This window comes from Dreissena polymorpha, chromosome 2 (genome assembly GCF_020536995.1).
Source record: "Dreissena polymorpha isolate Duluth1 chromosome 2, UMN_Dpol_1.0, whole genome shotgun sequence".
NCBI lineage: Eukaryota > Metazoa > Mollusca > Bivalvia > Myida > Dreissenidae > Dreissena > Dreissena polymorpha.
In genome coordinates, this window is record NC_068356.1 from 65,523,141 (window position 1) to 65,540,707 (window position 17,567).

The 17,567-nt window shown below is 34.8% G+C and overlaps 1 protein-coding gene and 1 long non-coding RNA gene across 3 annotated transcripts in view; both read right to left on the minus strand.

The window, feature by feature from the left end:
* The window catches only part of LOC127867377 (uncharacterized), a 186,051-nt gene that overhangs the window by 70,247 nt on the left and 98,237 nt on the right, over positions 1–17,567 (minus strand). The gene's annotated exons all lie outside the window — the stretch shown is intronic.
* On the minus strand, positions 15,041–16,820 carry LOC127867399 (uncharacterized). The gene is made up of 3 exons (XR_008043480.1): positions 16,436–16,820; positions 15,910–16,027; positions 15,041–15,566 (listed from the first exon to the last, which is right to left on the minus strand). It is a non-coding gene; the product is annotated as an uncharacterized LOC127867399 (long non-coding RNA).

Consider the following 17,567-nt stretch of genomic DNA (forward strand, 5'->3'; position numbering starts at 1 on the left):
GCCATTGATGGTCGCAAACAACCTCCTATTGAAGAGCTCAATTCCAAAATCTACAAAGGCACTAACAAGCACCTATAACAGGTCTATTCAAACAGCACCAGATTACTGTCATCAATTATATATCAATTGCATTTCCTGCACAATCCCTAGAAGTGTTGTATAATCAACACTGAACAAAAAAAGCTACAAAAAAGCTGCAAAACAGGCAATGCAAAAAGGTATAGAATGTTAAGTCATCAATTATGTATTTTTTAGAAAGCATCAGCACTTGCTGGCTACAGAATGGGGGTCACAAGTGTATTGTATTTTACAAATTTGATTTCAAAAATATGTGATGATTGCAGGCTATCATTATGATATTTTAGCCTTAAAGTGTGAAAACAGGTCATAATTTGCGTAAAGTGTCCACCCAGATTAGCCAGTGCAGTCTGCACAGTCTGTTATGAAGGAAAGAATAGTAGCCGATCAACTGTGTGGACTGCACAGGCTAATCTGGGACCACACTTTACTCACACGCATTAGTAGCCGATCAACTGTGTGGACTGCACAGGCTAATCTGGGACCACACTTTACTCACACGCATTAGTAGCCGATCAACTGTTTGGACTGCACAGGCTAATCTGGGACCACACTTTACTCACACGCATTAGTAGCCAATCAACTGTGTGGACTGCACAGGTTAATCTGGGACCACACTTTACTCACACGCATTAGTAGCCGATCAACTGTGTGGACTGCACAGGCTAATCTGGGACCACACTTTACGCACATGCATTAGTAGCCGATCAACTGTGTGGACTGCACAGGCTAATCTGGGACCACACTTTACTCACACGCATTAGTAGCCGATCAACTGTATGGACTGCACAGGCTAATCTGGGACCACACTTTACTCACACGCATGAGTAGCTGATCAACTGTGTGGACTGCACAGGCTAATCTGGGACCACACTTTACTCACATGCATTAGTAGCCGATCAACTGTGTGGACTTCACAGGCTAATCTGGGACCACACTTTACTCACACGCATTAGTAGCCGATCAACTATGTGGACTGCACAGGCTGATCTGGGACCACACTTTACTCACACGCATAAGTAGCCGATCAACTGTGTGGACTGCACAGGTTAATCTGGGACCACACTTTACTCACACGCATTAGTAGCCAATCAACTGTGTGGACAGCACAGGTTAATCTGGGACCACACTTTACTCACACGCATTAGTAGCCGATCAACTGTGTGGACTGCACAGGCTAATCTGGGACCACACTTTACTCACACGCATTAGTAGCCGATCAACTGTGTGGACTGCACAGGCTAATCTGGGACCACACTTTACTCACACGCATTAGTAGCCGATCAACTGTGTGGACTGCACAGGCTAATCTGGGACCACACTTTACTCACACGCATTAAGCCCCATTTTCCCAGAGTGAATTTCTTAATTTAGCATTTTCTTTGATTTTTTTCAAAGAATACTATCAGAATAGCAAACAGTTTGGATCCTGATGAGATGCCACGTTCTGTGGCGTCTCATCTGGATCCAAACTGTTTGCAAAGGTCTTCAAAATCCGGTTCCAGCACTGGAAGAGATAACGTTCATCAAAAAAATCACTCGTGATTTAATTCCTACGCATATATACTCCTTACTGTGGGTTATTCAACAACAAACCATGATAGAAAAATATTATTTCTTAATTAAAAGAAAGTCTCTTCTAAGTAAAGATCCAGTAAAGACATGGGCCAAATCTCTTTGCAGCATTAATCTGATCCCTAATTTATAATACGTATAAACGGGTTTAATGAAAAATTACCATAAAAAATAAACTCAATATGTTTTAAATTGCAAAAAATGTAGGGACTAATACACAAGTTGACTACCTGTCTACGGCAGATTATTACGTGGGTATATTACCGTGGTAACAACAACCTTTGAGATTATGCACACGCTGACAAGTAATTATCACATTAGCCAACACACAAATAGCAGAGCCAGAAAACTGAGACTGAATTTTAATGTTGTGTTTGATTTAGTATCCGAAAAATTACCAGAAACATTACTATCTGGGTGGCAATTAGGTGAGTGGAGCCCATTTGATCTTTTAACCAATGAAGATTTTTTTGGTGAATACTTATAATACTGGGAGACAGATCATTAAACTTTAATATAAGCAATATTTTATAAATTCGCAAATATAAGGGTTGGCTTAACCGATTTTAATAAATGAAACTGTAATAAAAGGACACAGTTTTTCCACACCCAATGATATTTTTTCTGAAGCAACAAAGGTGACCATTCATCTAAAAATCTAGCTGGGACAAAGTTTAAGTACCTGAATATACTTTTACTTGGCATACATAGCTATGCATACAAAATACCTGGCCTTTCTTCTTTGGTGATCACAGTAAAATCCACCAGAACAAATCCTGTTAATTCAAAGTACAATTTGTCCTATTACACTAATAATATTTTATAATTAAGATTTACATTGTATACATCAATTATAATAATATATTGCTAATTGTTAAAGTTTAAATACAAATTTGTTTCCACATAGTTCTACTGGCTGAACTGATGGATCTGTTAAGTAACACTTATTTACATTATTTTTTGCGACCTCAATAACATACTTCCTTATTTCCTAGTGGAATCTTTTAATTAGAATCAAACTTGTTGGTTGGTGTTTTTTTAGTGCAAGATACACTCAAAACACAGAAGTAAAAATATCCCTATTTGTGAATGAGCTTTTCACAGCATTAGCTTCATACCCAAACAAGTGGGTAGCAAGGTTTAACCTCTATGCAGTCATGTACTCAGCAGTAACAGTAGACGTAAACAACAACATACTTTATTAGAAATTCCATAGATATAAAAAAAACTATTTGTTTACAACAATCGTTTCGATCATTTTCAAATATGAACTTTGATATTTTTTTTATAAAAATAATAATAAATAATAATTATATTAATAATAACAATATAAATGATGATGATGACGATGATGAGGAGGAGGAGGAAGATGAGGAGGAGAGGTAGGAGGAGAAGGAGGTGGAGGATTGGAAGAGTATTAAAGTGGCTACTATCTCATTCAGCAATATGACAGCAACTACACCATAGTTTAAATATGTTATCTTCTCGTTAACAAACACTCAGGTAGCTAATTTAGAAATAAATCAAAACTTAAACGCATCATCAGACTCTGAAAACATTTTAAATCGATATTTCTTAATTATCCACACCTCAATAAACACAAGATGCAGCCACTGAGACATAAAACAAAACTTTACAATCTAGTGTTTCAGAAAGCAGATTGGTGTCGCCAAGGCTCCTAGGTGTCATGTTATCTATTCATAATACTGCAAAATTAACATATAAATTGTTCACAAAACTACGCAATATGTCGTTATTATCCATTAATTATAATCCGATAATAAACATATTGAATATCTTTCTTCCCCTTAGTGCAGAATTACGACTGCTGACAAAAAAAGCAATCTTTTGCACGTATTTGACATTTTGTTCATCTGCCATTCATCATGCCCCCGTGACTCAGGATTTCAGTAGCAATGACATTTCTCTATTGGCCATTTTAATACTGGATACCATTACAATGAGCAATTAATCCAAATGTTTATGTAATCATGACATTTAAAATTGCTTTAAAGTTTGAGCTCATGCAATTGCAAAAGCCCTGACTCATTATCAAACAAAGTAGAAAATAAAACACCTGTGTTTGTGAAAAAAAATGCTCCCTTCTGAACTTTCAAGTTGCATAGCAGCTATTTAAGAGGAAATTGTTAACTCCAAGGCCCATAACTTCGCCAAAAAACAAAGGACCGTAACAATTGTCTGTAAGTCATGAAGGTAACCTCACATACCAAAAATCAGCTCAATATCTGAAAGGGTTTTGTTATAAAACCTCCAGAAAAGGTAATTTTAGAGAACATTTCTTTTAAGTAAAACCTCAAGAAAAGGTAACTTTAGAGAACATTTCTTTTAAGTCCAAGCCCTATACCTCTGCATAAGAAAATTTCTAAATCCCTGAGGCCCATAACTTCGTAAAACATAAATGGACCAGAATCATACATGCCATAAATTTTTATATCAATTCCGGGACATTCAGCTCAATTTTCCGGGATATTTGCCGATTTTCCGGGACATGTATACATAAAGCGATATAATTATATAGACATATATGCATTTTTGGTATGCTTTTTTTTTCACATCGTAAATTGAGTACATTACTAATAATTATGTTGTTAGCATCTAAAATGATTTTATGCATCTTTGATTATCACAGGCTTTTAATGTTAATCTTTTCTAAGTGTATGATCTCCATCGTTAATTCGATTTTTATTTGCCATGTTTGCCGAGTCACAATTTATTAACTTTTATGTGCGCCATTTTGTTGAAATGGTGTAAGCGGCAAGTGCGCCAAGCAACGTAAAATCATATAATAAATCCGTCTAATACGTGATGCGCATTTTGTTTAATTAGTATATGTTACAGTAATTGTTTCAATAATTAAATATCTTAAAGACGATAAAGATACACATTGTTTGTGTGTTGTTTTTTAATTTAATCTTGCGTACAAATAAATGTTTTGATATATCTGAATTATGCATGAAATGCACAAATTCCAAGAGGACAACATCGATGTTTTCATCAAAAGTCTCAGAGGAACTGTCCACAATTTTATAGTGGAGGAGTACACTATACAGACCGATCAGTGTGCTTGGTATAACAAAGCCACTAAAACTAGAGATTGATATTGACACAGGGTAATTCACGCATGACTAATTCATGACCGCACGAATATTCAGATCTCTTTTGCCCTTATGTAGAGGGAAATTATAAGGTAGTATATTAAAGCTAATTAACAACCACATTAAACAATGCCTCCTTTTCGGTTTGACTGCGAACGTGAGACAATCGATATGATAACAGGACCCCAGTTAATTGATCGATTTTGACACGTAGCGTTGTCACCTACTTGGGTAGGCATTGCCATGGAGACACTGGGGAGTAGAAGGAACACAAATGCGAAGTGCAGTTAAGCCTAAGATGAAATACATGTATATATGGATTTTGTAAAATCCGGGACCTTTGACAGATTTCCGGGACAGCGGGACACGTTCTTAATTTCTGGGACAATCCCGGACAATCCAGGACATATGGCATGTATGACCGGAATGAAACTCACACTTCATCATGTATAGGTAGGCTGACACATGCTAACAATCAGCTCAATATCTGAAAGCGTTTAGGAAAAACGTCCAGAAAACAGAATGCCACATGGACAGGCCGACAGATGAACAGACAATCCTATTGCTATATGCCACCTTACCGGGTGCATATAAATTTCAGCAAATCCATGACAAGTGTAATGACAAATTTTTTATCATACACACAGATAAAAGACATTTAAAGACATTTTAAAACTTCCAAATCATGCACATGTGTATGCTAGTAATTTACTTAATTTTAGTAGTTTTGACTGGAAACCAACCTTGGGTAACTCTTATGAACTCACTATCAATAGAAACCCTCAACAGACTACTTACGGCCAAGACTTAAAAGTTAATATGAATTTCATATTTAAGTGTAACACATTGGTTTATTGTGCCTGAATTTGAGCCTCATTCTTTCAAAACTGAGACGTATGCATGTGCCAGAAGTATTGTCCCTGTGCAGTTTTTTTTAAATAGAAAATTAATTCCTTTCACCTAATTCTATAAAAGTGGAAAGTGTCATCACAGCATGATTAGCAAGTTGGGCAGCTGTGTGATGGAACTTCTTCATTATCATTAAGAAATTGTCATTCATGAATTTCTTCATGAACAAATTCAAGAATGACAACTTGTTGATAAACAGCCTTTAGTAGTTCATGACATTGTCCATTCATGAACAAAGTTTTGGATTGAAGTTCATGAACAGTTCTTGAATCATATGCAGGGGAAGTTTCAACAAAATGCTTAACACATGTATTGGTTTGATTGATAATAATAAATCAGAGTACCTTTGAAGAGTCATCTTCAAAGGTAGAGTAATATTGGCAACTAATTTAAATATCACATATATTAACTTCATATATGTCCAATTTACCAACCATTAAATTTTGATTGACATAAATTTGCAACCAAATAAGAAACAAACCAGTATGCACTAAATGAGTTAAAATTAAAATCGTATTAAAATCCTATTACACAATCAATTTAAATTCACAAATAAATGGGACTATTTACAGTCCCATCAGACCTGACACTTACAAAGAAATGGACAAACAGATAAAAGGTAGATAATAGGCCTTGCCTATTTTGCAATAATTGATCAATAAGATTAGACTAATGTAAAACTCACTGTTTGGCAGTCATTAATATGAAACATCAAAGACTGTCATTAAAATCCTAAATAAGTGAATCCCATTAAACAAAATTAAAATTGAAAATAATGAATGTTGAGAAAAAAAACTGACAAAAATTAATGTGAGATAATAAATGGTCTTTACTGACGACTGATTGTTTACAAGAGATTAAAACAGTTAGTTTTTTTTAGCTTTTATATTAAGTAATGCGTCATCCCAGTACACTGTAACTCCAATATAGTGCGGTCCGTTATAACGCTGTGTCCAATATAACGCGGGGGGTCCTTGGATCCTGTTTTTTCTCCAACCTTCCATTTCTGATTCAAATCCTTGTTATGCAACTTCATGTATTTTCAGAAAATTCAAAGAAGCCGGCGATCACAGCTTGATTGCTTTATCCGTCCGTTTAACTGATTTTAATCGATTAGAGGTTAAATGACACTCTACAGCTAATTGGTTTAAATCTGTTGTGTAATGTCAATAAAGGTGTGAAAACTCGTGATCAGTCCGTGTTTATTACATGTATTCCCTATCAGAGCAGTTCAGTGCCCTAATTTCAATAAGGCAAGTGCAAGCAGAATAATTATCAAATTAAAGTTATTTAAAACGATTACCTGTTTATGTTTTGTATTTATCGTGTATTGTATTTCATTGCATAAACTTATATGCCTGTGTAAGTGTGTTATAGTTTATTATATGCTACACATGCCTGATAAATAAAAATATCTGTGTGTGTGTTTAATGTTTCAGTACGTTTACGAAAAAGAAATAAAAAAATCCTGCGTTTTATTCACATGCTAACGCAGTGTAATGGTTAACAGAGATGTACTTAAATTTGTGCCCATTATCAGAAAGTCCATGGAAAGCACATTTTTTACATGCTGCGTATGACGCAATAAAATATTTCTTTGTACATGTATCGTATTGCATTCAATCTCAATTTAAATTTCCTCGTCCAATGAAAGCTGTGTCCCATAATGCACTGTACTAATTTTTCTGAAAAATGGCGTAGGCACATGAATTTGTTTACGAAATTCGTAAACATATTTCTTGTCATAAATGTGTAACATTATTTTTTCGTAAGTGATATTGTAATTATATTGGATTATCAGATAAATGTGCACATTAGAAAAGCGGTATGTATTCTGTTATCGTTTCGATTCGGTTTATATGCATGTATTTGCGGATGACAACACAGCATGACAATACACAGGACCTATATTAGGCCACGACTTTTATATTTCTTGGTTTACAAAACCGCCGACCCTAATTTTTGGAAAATGGGAAAAAAAATAAAATCGGAAAATCGTCTTTTTTTTAAATATTTTATTCCCGACCGCACTTCAAAATGAGCGAAATGAGAAAAAAACGATCCGGTTTGAGTACGGTTGCGAATAAAATCAAGTAAGTACAATCAACGATTGGTTCACATATATTGCAGAGATCGGGATATTTTTCAATGTGACACATTATGTACCAGTCCTTTTATGGGCACTTCTCAAAATTTATTTCGGGTAAAAATTACAGACAATAAAAAAATCAGCGTCAGTCAAATGTCGACCCCATCAAAATTTATTTCCGTGTCTGTGACGCAACTATATTGTTTAACATGTTAATTATATTAAACAAACCCGATAGTATTTGATAATAAGTATAAATAATCCAATAAAACACTGCCATTATTAACGATATATGTGTTTAGGAATTTTGTAAACACGTCCGCCATAGTTTATAGGAACTGTACAGAAAGTTTGGAAATCGGAACAAATCGGTATATCTCGGAAAATCATTGATAAATGTATTTGTCGTTTCAATGCTTAGGGCCGAGTAATTTCGGCAAATCGGAACTCAACTTGTGTAAAACACTAGCTCAATTAACCGTTAAACTCCGCCTCCGTTCTCTGCAAAAGATTCAAAGGCGGAGCTATGCACGTGCTTTTATTAAATTGGAGGATTGCAATTGAGAAACAAACACACGATTGGTTCGGCATGTTGATTGCTAGACAAAGGAAGCCAATTTTTTCGGCGCGAAATTTGTCGCTTTATTGCTTCCGACAGAAAGCGGCTTTCCTTTGATGACGTCAAACTGTCAATTCACACAGACTGCACATTTTCGGAAGACTTTAACTGACTCCTTGTTTACAATTCCAGTAAAAAAAAAACACTTGCTAACATTAAACTTTGGATTAAATTATCAAAATAAAGCAAAAGCCAAGTTGACAAATATGATTAAATTAATTCGCGTCAGTTCAAATAAGACGTTTTGCGTTGTAAATCAACGAGTTTTCATGACAACAACAACTTTGACAAACATTACCGCGACGACGCATGGATCGATCTACCTCGATTTTTTTTCATGTACGATCTCATAAGTCGAGTAAGAGCAAACACATACCGGGTAATTTGTGTATGAGTAGTTTATCTTATATAAGATTTATGCAACGGGCATCGCATTGCGTAATGGTGCGCATCCAATTATGGAAATGAAGCGCAGTTTTTCGTTTTAATGGGAGAAGAACGTATGTCATGTAATGGAGTGTTTAAAATTGCCTGATGTTACATAAGGTGCTGTTAGGACTCATTTCATTTTTGTCTCTGTGTTAAGGTTATAATAGATATGTTGTCTTTGTTCTGATGTTATTAGCATTTACTTTTTTTTCCAATGATGTTTTTTTTTTTTTTTTTTTTTCGACCGCCCGATGTACCATTTTCAAAATAATTTTTGTAAACCAATAAAAAAAAAAGTCGTGGCCTTATAGGCTATACTTTACCTGTTTTTTTAGCCCTCTTAAATAAATAAGTTCAAAACTTATAACGCTGTCCGTTTATAACGCTGTTGCGTGGCTTGGACCCCGTCATCCGCGTTATATTGAAGTTTCAGTGTAATCTTATGCTAGAGTGCTACTTTTGAGAAAGACTGATACTGCTTTTTTACCTTGGTGGTATATTAAAATAGCAAAATATCCAAAATAAGAAACTTCGAAAAGTTAATTACATTCTTTGCTTCACTTATGATTTTTTGCAACAAGCATTTCAAATGAAGTAATAAAACCAAAGATTACAGCATCAATAATATTCTGATAACTGGTACTATGGTTCAGGCACAAGATCTTGTCAATTAAACACTGGGTACCGAGTATCAGTGAATTATACAAATGCCAGTCTATCTAAATAAGGTTTATTACTTTTAAAGATTGCCTTAAGTGGTACTTGGTAGAGACTAACTGTTATGTGATGTTTTGACCAGACATCAATATTGGAGTAAACTGTGTTTCTTTCAACTATAGGTTTAATAAAGTAATTGTTGTATCTGCTGTATAGTTTAATTTTGACAAGTAAAGTAGCAATTGATTATACCACAAAACTGGATGCTGTATAGTATTTGAAAAAAAAAGTTTTTACCATGATATTCAAGTGTATGAAACATTTTGATCTTCTGTAAACAAAAAATCTGCACAAACAAACCTGCTGTAAAAAGGGTAATAAGAAATACAACATCAAAGCGAGAAGAATGACTACTTCTTTAGCAGTAAAAATGCTTTAAAAACAAAGCAAGTGTGCATATTTTTATGAATGTAGAACATTAAAGAAACAAGTTTTGTGAGACAAATACAAACTTTAAAGTCCATATGATGTTATTTCCCAATTATTCATTAGTATTATATTCAAGATATTGGTTTTCATTATGGATTTTGTTTTTACATGATGGTGGACTTTTTTTGGCAGATAAAATTCCTTAATTATGTAATTGCAACATTATGAAACAAGAACAGAACAATTATGAACTTTGTTTTTATATAAACTCACAATATGCATTTTGATGGAGTGCTATTTATTTTAACATAAGAACAACAACCTTTTAAGAACATCTCCAACTTAGCAATTGCTAATGCTTAAATCTTTAAATAAACCTGAGCTTTGCTGCTAAGTACCGACAGTGGGGATAAATAACATGAAGGAATATCACAGAAGATTACTTAACTATTTCATTGCTGGAACCAAATTTTGAAGGCCTTTGCAAACAGTTTGGATCCAGATGAGACGCCACAGAACGTGGCGTCTCATCAGGATCCAAACTGTTTGCTATTCTGATAGTTTTCTAAGAAAAAAAATGAAGAAAATGCTAATTTCACAAATTCAGCAGACAACATTTTAGCAGACGACAAATTTCCCAGCATGCAATGGGCTAATATCCCTATTGTAATCTTATTTTTGAGGCATCAGCAAATGCTCATGAAGTTTTTATTTATTCAGAGCATGATGCATAAGATAATCAATCTGCCAGTTCCTTCACACTTCCTGACAACTGTTGAAGCAAAGTAGTGGAATACCCAAGGGTCTGTTCTGATCACTAAAATTATACCAATGTGCAAATTGGCTGGAAATGATTTCACAGATTGTGCAGTTGGTATCCCACAGTGCAATGGAATTCGGTGTGCTGATTTTGCCAATTTGTATGATGGTTAAAAAAGGGATGAAAGGATGATGCAAGTCAATTTTGAGATGAACAAGTGAAAGGTCACGGTCACAGTGGATTGTAACAACAATAGATGACCATTTCATTTCAACATAATATTTTGATGACCGCTTTATCTCAGATCATGCAAATTGGTAAGACTGAGTTACTTTTAACAAGTTACACATTGATACAATACTTTTCTGGCTGCTAATTTGCAACAAAATAATTGTGCAATCCTAAATATTTATAACAGACACCATGTTTGTTTTCCCAGAATACTGAACTCTATTATCTTGCAGGCTGAAAGGGCTGTTGTCGACATACCGAAAAGCAGATAACGGTAGGTGTGAATGAGGAAGAAGTTTGAATAGCAATTAAAACATTTAAGAGAAAATGAAAAAAAAGTTTATATCTGTGTTTTTGCACGTCATATTTGACAGTTGAGTTATTTAAATGCATTTTGAGAAAGTGAAAAAATATATAATCCCAATGATTTGTGTCAGGGATCATATTATTAAAGGTTTTTGCTGATCTAAGACCCATTTGATCAGTTACACAAGAAAACGCTATTACAGATAACAGATATTTTTATATAATTGGGGATTATAAAGCTGTACACTTCAACATCGTTATTTCGAACACCGATAATCCGAAGTAACCGTTAATTTGAAGTATTTTTCTGGTCCCGATTTTGATTCTTGTTTGTTTAATGTAAAATGTCATTGTTAATCCGAACTTCGTTAAACCGAAGAAATCGTTAATTTGAAGTGATTCTGTCGGTCCCAACACTATAATTCGCACCTAATTATCAATCTTTAATCCGAAGTCAAAACTGCAAAATACTGAGCGTAATTTCACACCTTTGTTGTGGCGCGTCAAAAGCCGATAATTTCACCTTTGTCGTCTGCGCGAACGCCGGTGTTCAGAGAGACATCGCGTATTATTTAAAAAAAGGTCAATTCATTTCCGAAAATGTATGCATATGTATGTATGTTTGAAAATGTGTGCTATTCGTTTTATTTTATATGTTCTGTAATTAGAGAAAAATAAAAACAAGAAAAAGAATCGTTTTATTCCACATTTGTTACAAGTAGAAATATATTGCTAGCTGACTAGTTTACGTTTTTAAGTAAGCGTGTAACCGAACCATGCGAATTCCACAACGTTTTATTTTTAAGAAATCAAAGAAGTCTTCTGTCAAATGTTTATTTCGAATTATCGTTAATCCAAAGTTTTTTAATGGTCCCGACAACTTCGAAATAACGGTGTTGAAGTGTAATTTTGTGTGGTTGGTTGCAAACCTTGCTTCACAGTTAAAGTCAACGAAATTAATTGACCACTCGCCAGCTGTCAATCAAACTCACGTAATAATTAATTAGATTTTGTTTATTGCGGCCACATGGTCCGACAAACAAAGACTGTCAGAGTAATGGATTAAGCGTTTTATGGAAAAAAAACTTGGTGGCGTATTTGGCGACTGGTCAATTGGTAAAAAGTTGACAATCTAGCTACTTAGCATGTTTACATTAATTGTTTATATTATAAAGTTTCAGCTGTAGCTTTACATACATTACATAACCACTACTGATATTCAACTTAAAATATGTATTTGCGGTCATAATATCAGATGATAAGAATGAATCGTACATTGTACAATCAATGCAGAAATATCAGCAGCTAATTCTTTGAAAACTCTTGTTTCTGAAAGCATGAGGTTACTGTCAATAGATGCATAAAACAAGAGGGCCATGATGGCACTGTATCGCTCCAATGCAGAAAAAAGGCTATTCTTGGAATATGCAAATACTTAAATATAGGCCCTATTTATGCACATGTACACTTTTGTGACCCCCTGGGCTGGTTCAAATTTAACCCCAGGGGCATAATATGTGCAAACTTTGTAGAGGACTACTATATCTCACTACATACAAAATGTGGTAGCCCTAGGTCCTAGAGTTAAGGACAAGAATATTTTCAAAGTTTTCACAAAATAAGCAAGATATAAGCATATATAATGTTCAATTTTGTGACACGCAGGTCAGGGTCAAATTTGACCCAAAGGGCATAATTTGAACAAACTTGGTAGAGGACTAAACGATGTTACTGCATACCAAATTTGGTAGCCATTAGTCCGCATGGCTTTCAACAAGAAGATTTTAAAAGATTCCACAAAATAGTCGCTTTATAACCCTGCAGCTGAGGGTCAAAGATGACCCCAGAGGCATTATTTGAACACATTTGGTAGAAGTTTATTAGATGGCATAATTTTAACAAACTAAGTAGAGGACTTTACAATGTCACTACATACAAAATTGTGAAGCCCTAGGCCTAATGGTTATGGACAAGTTTTCACAAAATAGGCATTATATAAGCATATGTTCAATTTTGTGACCCCGGGGCAGGGTCAAATTTGACCCTAGGGATAAAATTTGAACAAATTTGGTAGAGGACTATTAGATGTCACTACATAACAAATTTGATAGCCCTAGGCCGGATGGTTATGGACAAGAAGATTTTTGAAGTTTTCACAAAATAGCCCCCGGGGCAGGGTAAAATTTGACCCCAGGGATAAAGTTTGAACAAATTTGGTAGAGGACTATGAGATGTCACTACATACCAAATTTGAAAGCCCTAGGCCCGATGGTTATGGACAAGAAGATTTTTAAAGTTTTCACACAATAGGCCTTATATAAGCAATTGTTCAATTTTGTGACCCCCCCCCCCCAAGGGCAGGGTCAAATTTGACCGCAGGGGAATAATTTGAACAAACTTGGTAAAAAACTATAAGATGTCACTACATACCAAATTTGGTAGCCCTAGACCAAATGTTTATGGACAAGGAGATTTTTTAAGTTTTCACAAAATAGGCTCTATATAAGCGTATGTTCAATTTTGTGACCCCCAGAGCAGGGTCAAATTTGAACCCAGGGGCATAGTTTGAACAAACTTAGTAGAGGACTATAAGATGTCACTACATACCAAATTTGGTAGCCCTATGCCGAATGGTTATAATTATGGACAAGAAGATTTTTAAAGTTTTCACAAAATAAGCCCTTTATAAGCATATATTCAATTTTGTGACCCCCTGGGCAGATTCAAATTTGACCCCAGGGGCAAAATTTGAACAAACTAAGAAGAGAACTATTACATGTCACTACATACCAAATTTGGTAGCCCTATGCCATACAGTTATGGAAAAGACAAGAAGATTATTAAAGTTTTCCCACAATAAACCTTATATAAGCATATGGTCAATTTTGTGACCCTCTGGGCAGGGTCAAACTTGACCCAAGGGGCATAATTTGAACAAACTTGGTAGAAGACTATAAGATGTCACTACATAACAAATTTGGTAGCCTAGGCCCAATAGATATGGACAAGAAGATTTTTTAAGTTTTCACAAAATAAGCACTTTATAAGCATATATTCAATTTTGTGACCCTCAGGGCAGTTTCAAATTTGACTCCAGGGGCATAATTTGAACAAACTAAGAAGAGAATTATTACATGTCACTACATACCAAATTTGGTAGCCCTATGCCAAACGGTTATGGACAAGAAGATTTTTAAAGTTTTCACAAAAAAGGCCTTATATAAGCATATGTTCAATTTTGTGACCCTCAGGGCAGGGTCAAACTTGACCCCAGGCGCATAATTTGAACAAACTTGGTATAGGACTATAAGATGCCACTACATACCAAATTTGGTAGCCCTAGTCCCAATGGTTATGGACGAGAAGATTTGTAAAGTTTTCACAAAATAGACCTTATATAAGCATATGTTCAATTTTGTGACCCTCGGGGCAGGGTCAAATTTGACCCCAGGGGCATAATTTGTACAAATTTGGTAGAAGACTATTAGATGTCTCTACATACCAAATTTGATAGCCCTACCCAGGCGAAACGATGACCATGGTAGACCATGGTTTTTGATGGTTGACCATGGTATTTGATTGTCAACCATCAAAAACCGTTGTGGAACATGATCAGGAACATGGTCGACCATGGTCACAAAAAAACATAGACCATGGTCGGCAATGGTGACCATGGTCGACCATGGTTAACCATGGTTGGCAATGGTGACTAAAGACAGACCATGGTTGACCATGGTCACAAAAAACATGGACCGTGGTTGACCATGGTTAACCATGGTCGGCAATGGTGACAAAAGACAGAAAATAGTTGGCCATGGTAAATTTTAACATGGACCCTGATCGGCAAAGTTACTTTTATTTTCATTTCAGTATTCCCATGGTGTTAAATGTTCATTTACATAAAATATGCAATAATGTTAATTATTCTTCGACTTTCCAACTAGGGGACCATGATGGTCCTGAAAATGGCACACACTACTTGAAAATACTGTGACCTTTCAAGTTTGGCATACAAGCCACATACTGAAGTCCATCTATCGACATGAAGATTACTTGACCGAAGGCTGTATAACATTTTTCTGTCGGTCATTAAAAACAAGTTTGGGTCAATAAAAGATGTGACGGCTAAAGTGCACGCCTAACAAAAATTTATGCAAAAACATTATATAAAGTAAAACATTTTAGCAAAAGAAAATTGTTTTTGCACTCCTCAATTTGTGGACAGTCATGTGCACGTGCAACCTGGCCGGTCTGGTTTCTTTGCCGCCACTGGCACGTTTCACAGATATGTTTCACAGATTCGATGAGACATGACCTACTTCACTATCTGCCCTCCATACTTTTGCTTGGACATCAAGAATGTGTGTTCTGAAATAAATTATTTGACTTTATAATAAAACTAGAACCATTGCTGAAGGAGAACTAAATATCACCCCGACAACTAACTTGGACAGTAAAACGAGGAAAACTGAACAGGGGAATTAAATCCATATAAAATGCAGCTATTGTATTTATGTAGTAATGTGTGTGCACTATTTATGCATGAAGTTTGGAGTTGATATCTTAACAAGTTTAAAAGTTAAAAATAAACTGACAGACAGACGGTCAGACAGACATATATTCCTAAATTGTTTTAATAAAATTAAATGTAAAGTTTTGCTTCAGTGACAATCTATTGCTTCAAATGAAGTGTTTGTTACAATTAACTTACATTTTAGACTGCCGAAACCCAGTTTATGCCATGAAGTATCCTGAACTACTGACATGCCTTTTCGACGGTTTTACACAGTTACTGCCCCCGATAATTCCCTCCTCACCTTGCCTTTTTTCTGGAAAGAAATGACATCTACAGTTTACTTTAATTGACATTTTCTTCATGTTTAATATTTAACAAAACAATTGTAGTCTAAACCGAGGTCAAATAAACAAGCACTTGTATAGGAGTATCAACTGACGTGTTTAATAGTAAGTGTGATATAATCCATAGTGTGTAAGTGTCATTGCTTTTATTAATTCAGGCATTCGTGACAATGCATGTCATTACTAGTATTTTATATGATGAACACTTTCAAACTGGATTAATAAATAAGGGAAAACAACATTCTTCATCCAAATTTAATACCAAATACATGTATTATTCCTAATGGATACGAAACTGACCATTTATGCTACATTTAATTTATTAATTGAAAAATGGGATATACATTAAAAATCGCATAAATCAGTGATAAACCTACATTTCCATCTGAATTGTCAATCAGCGTCCGAATTGGACAATCCGGCGACTGCGACAGTATTTTCACTAATAGTTTTCTTTGTATTTATCAGCACTTCCGTACAATAGTTGACTTTTATCATTAACTCCAGTCACATAAATATGATCAACAATTACAATTATATCAATCTTTCTCTTAAACACAGTCTTTCAAAACCGTAACTTCTCCAACAAAACACAAAGTTCAATTACTGAATTAGCCTTCAAACTATGATCACTGGATACGTTCTTCTCTAGACATTGTTTCTCTGCGTTTATATAAACTCCGGAAGTGTAGTCGTTGTCTAAATTACTGTTTATTTCACTTTAACTTACTGGAAACGCCCGTTTATATCACGGATCGACATTTTGACAAGTCGCAAAATAGATGACAGAAAATGCCGGTCTACACCGGAAGTGACCTTACGGCGTTCTTTTATTTAAACGTGTTCAGTGATTCGTTCTTGTCAACAAATATTGTGGTCTGCAGAGTTTACTATACGCTGTTCTACTGGGGAAAATGTGACAAACAAACAGGTGAACACTTTAAGAATATTATGTAAAGTATAGGATGAAACATGTTGTAAAACTCGCAAATTTTTATTGCTATGATAAGTCATATATTTTCGTGGTATTACATATTTATCATTATGTTTGGAAGTTTTGCTTGTGTTCTTTGGAATTTAAATTTAGATAAACAATCCGCGCGATAAGTTGGTAGTTAAGTAATTCTTAAACTGATGTGATTAGAATAATTTAAAAGGTGTCTATATCATTTACTTAGATATGAATAAAATGGAATTATCTTTAAGGAGTTCGTACCCTGTGGACTTCGTACCATAAGTCTGTAATGTAACAGTTTACTGGAAATTATGTATTTATTTGTGGTACACAGTGCAACAGTCTCCAAAATATATATCATTATGTTCAATAATGAAACAAGCTTTAAAGTGGTACAAACTCTTCATTATCTAATAAAATAACTGCCATGCCAAATAAAATAGATATTTAACGGAAATAATTCGCTTCCAGAACAAATGTGGTTAGTTTTCTTTAAAATAGAAAGAAATCAAATACTACAATAAATAGTATTCTGCTATGATAATCATAACATA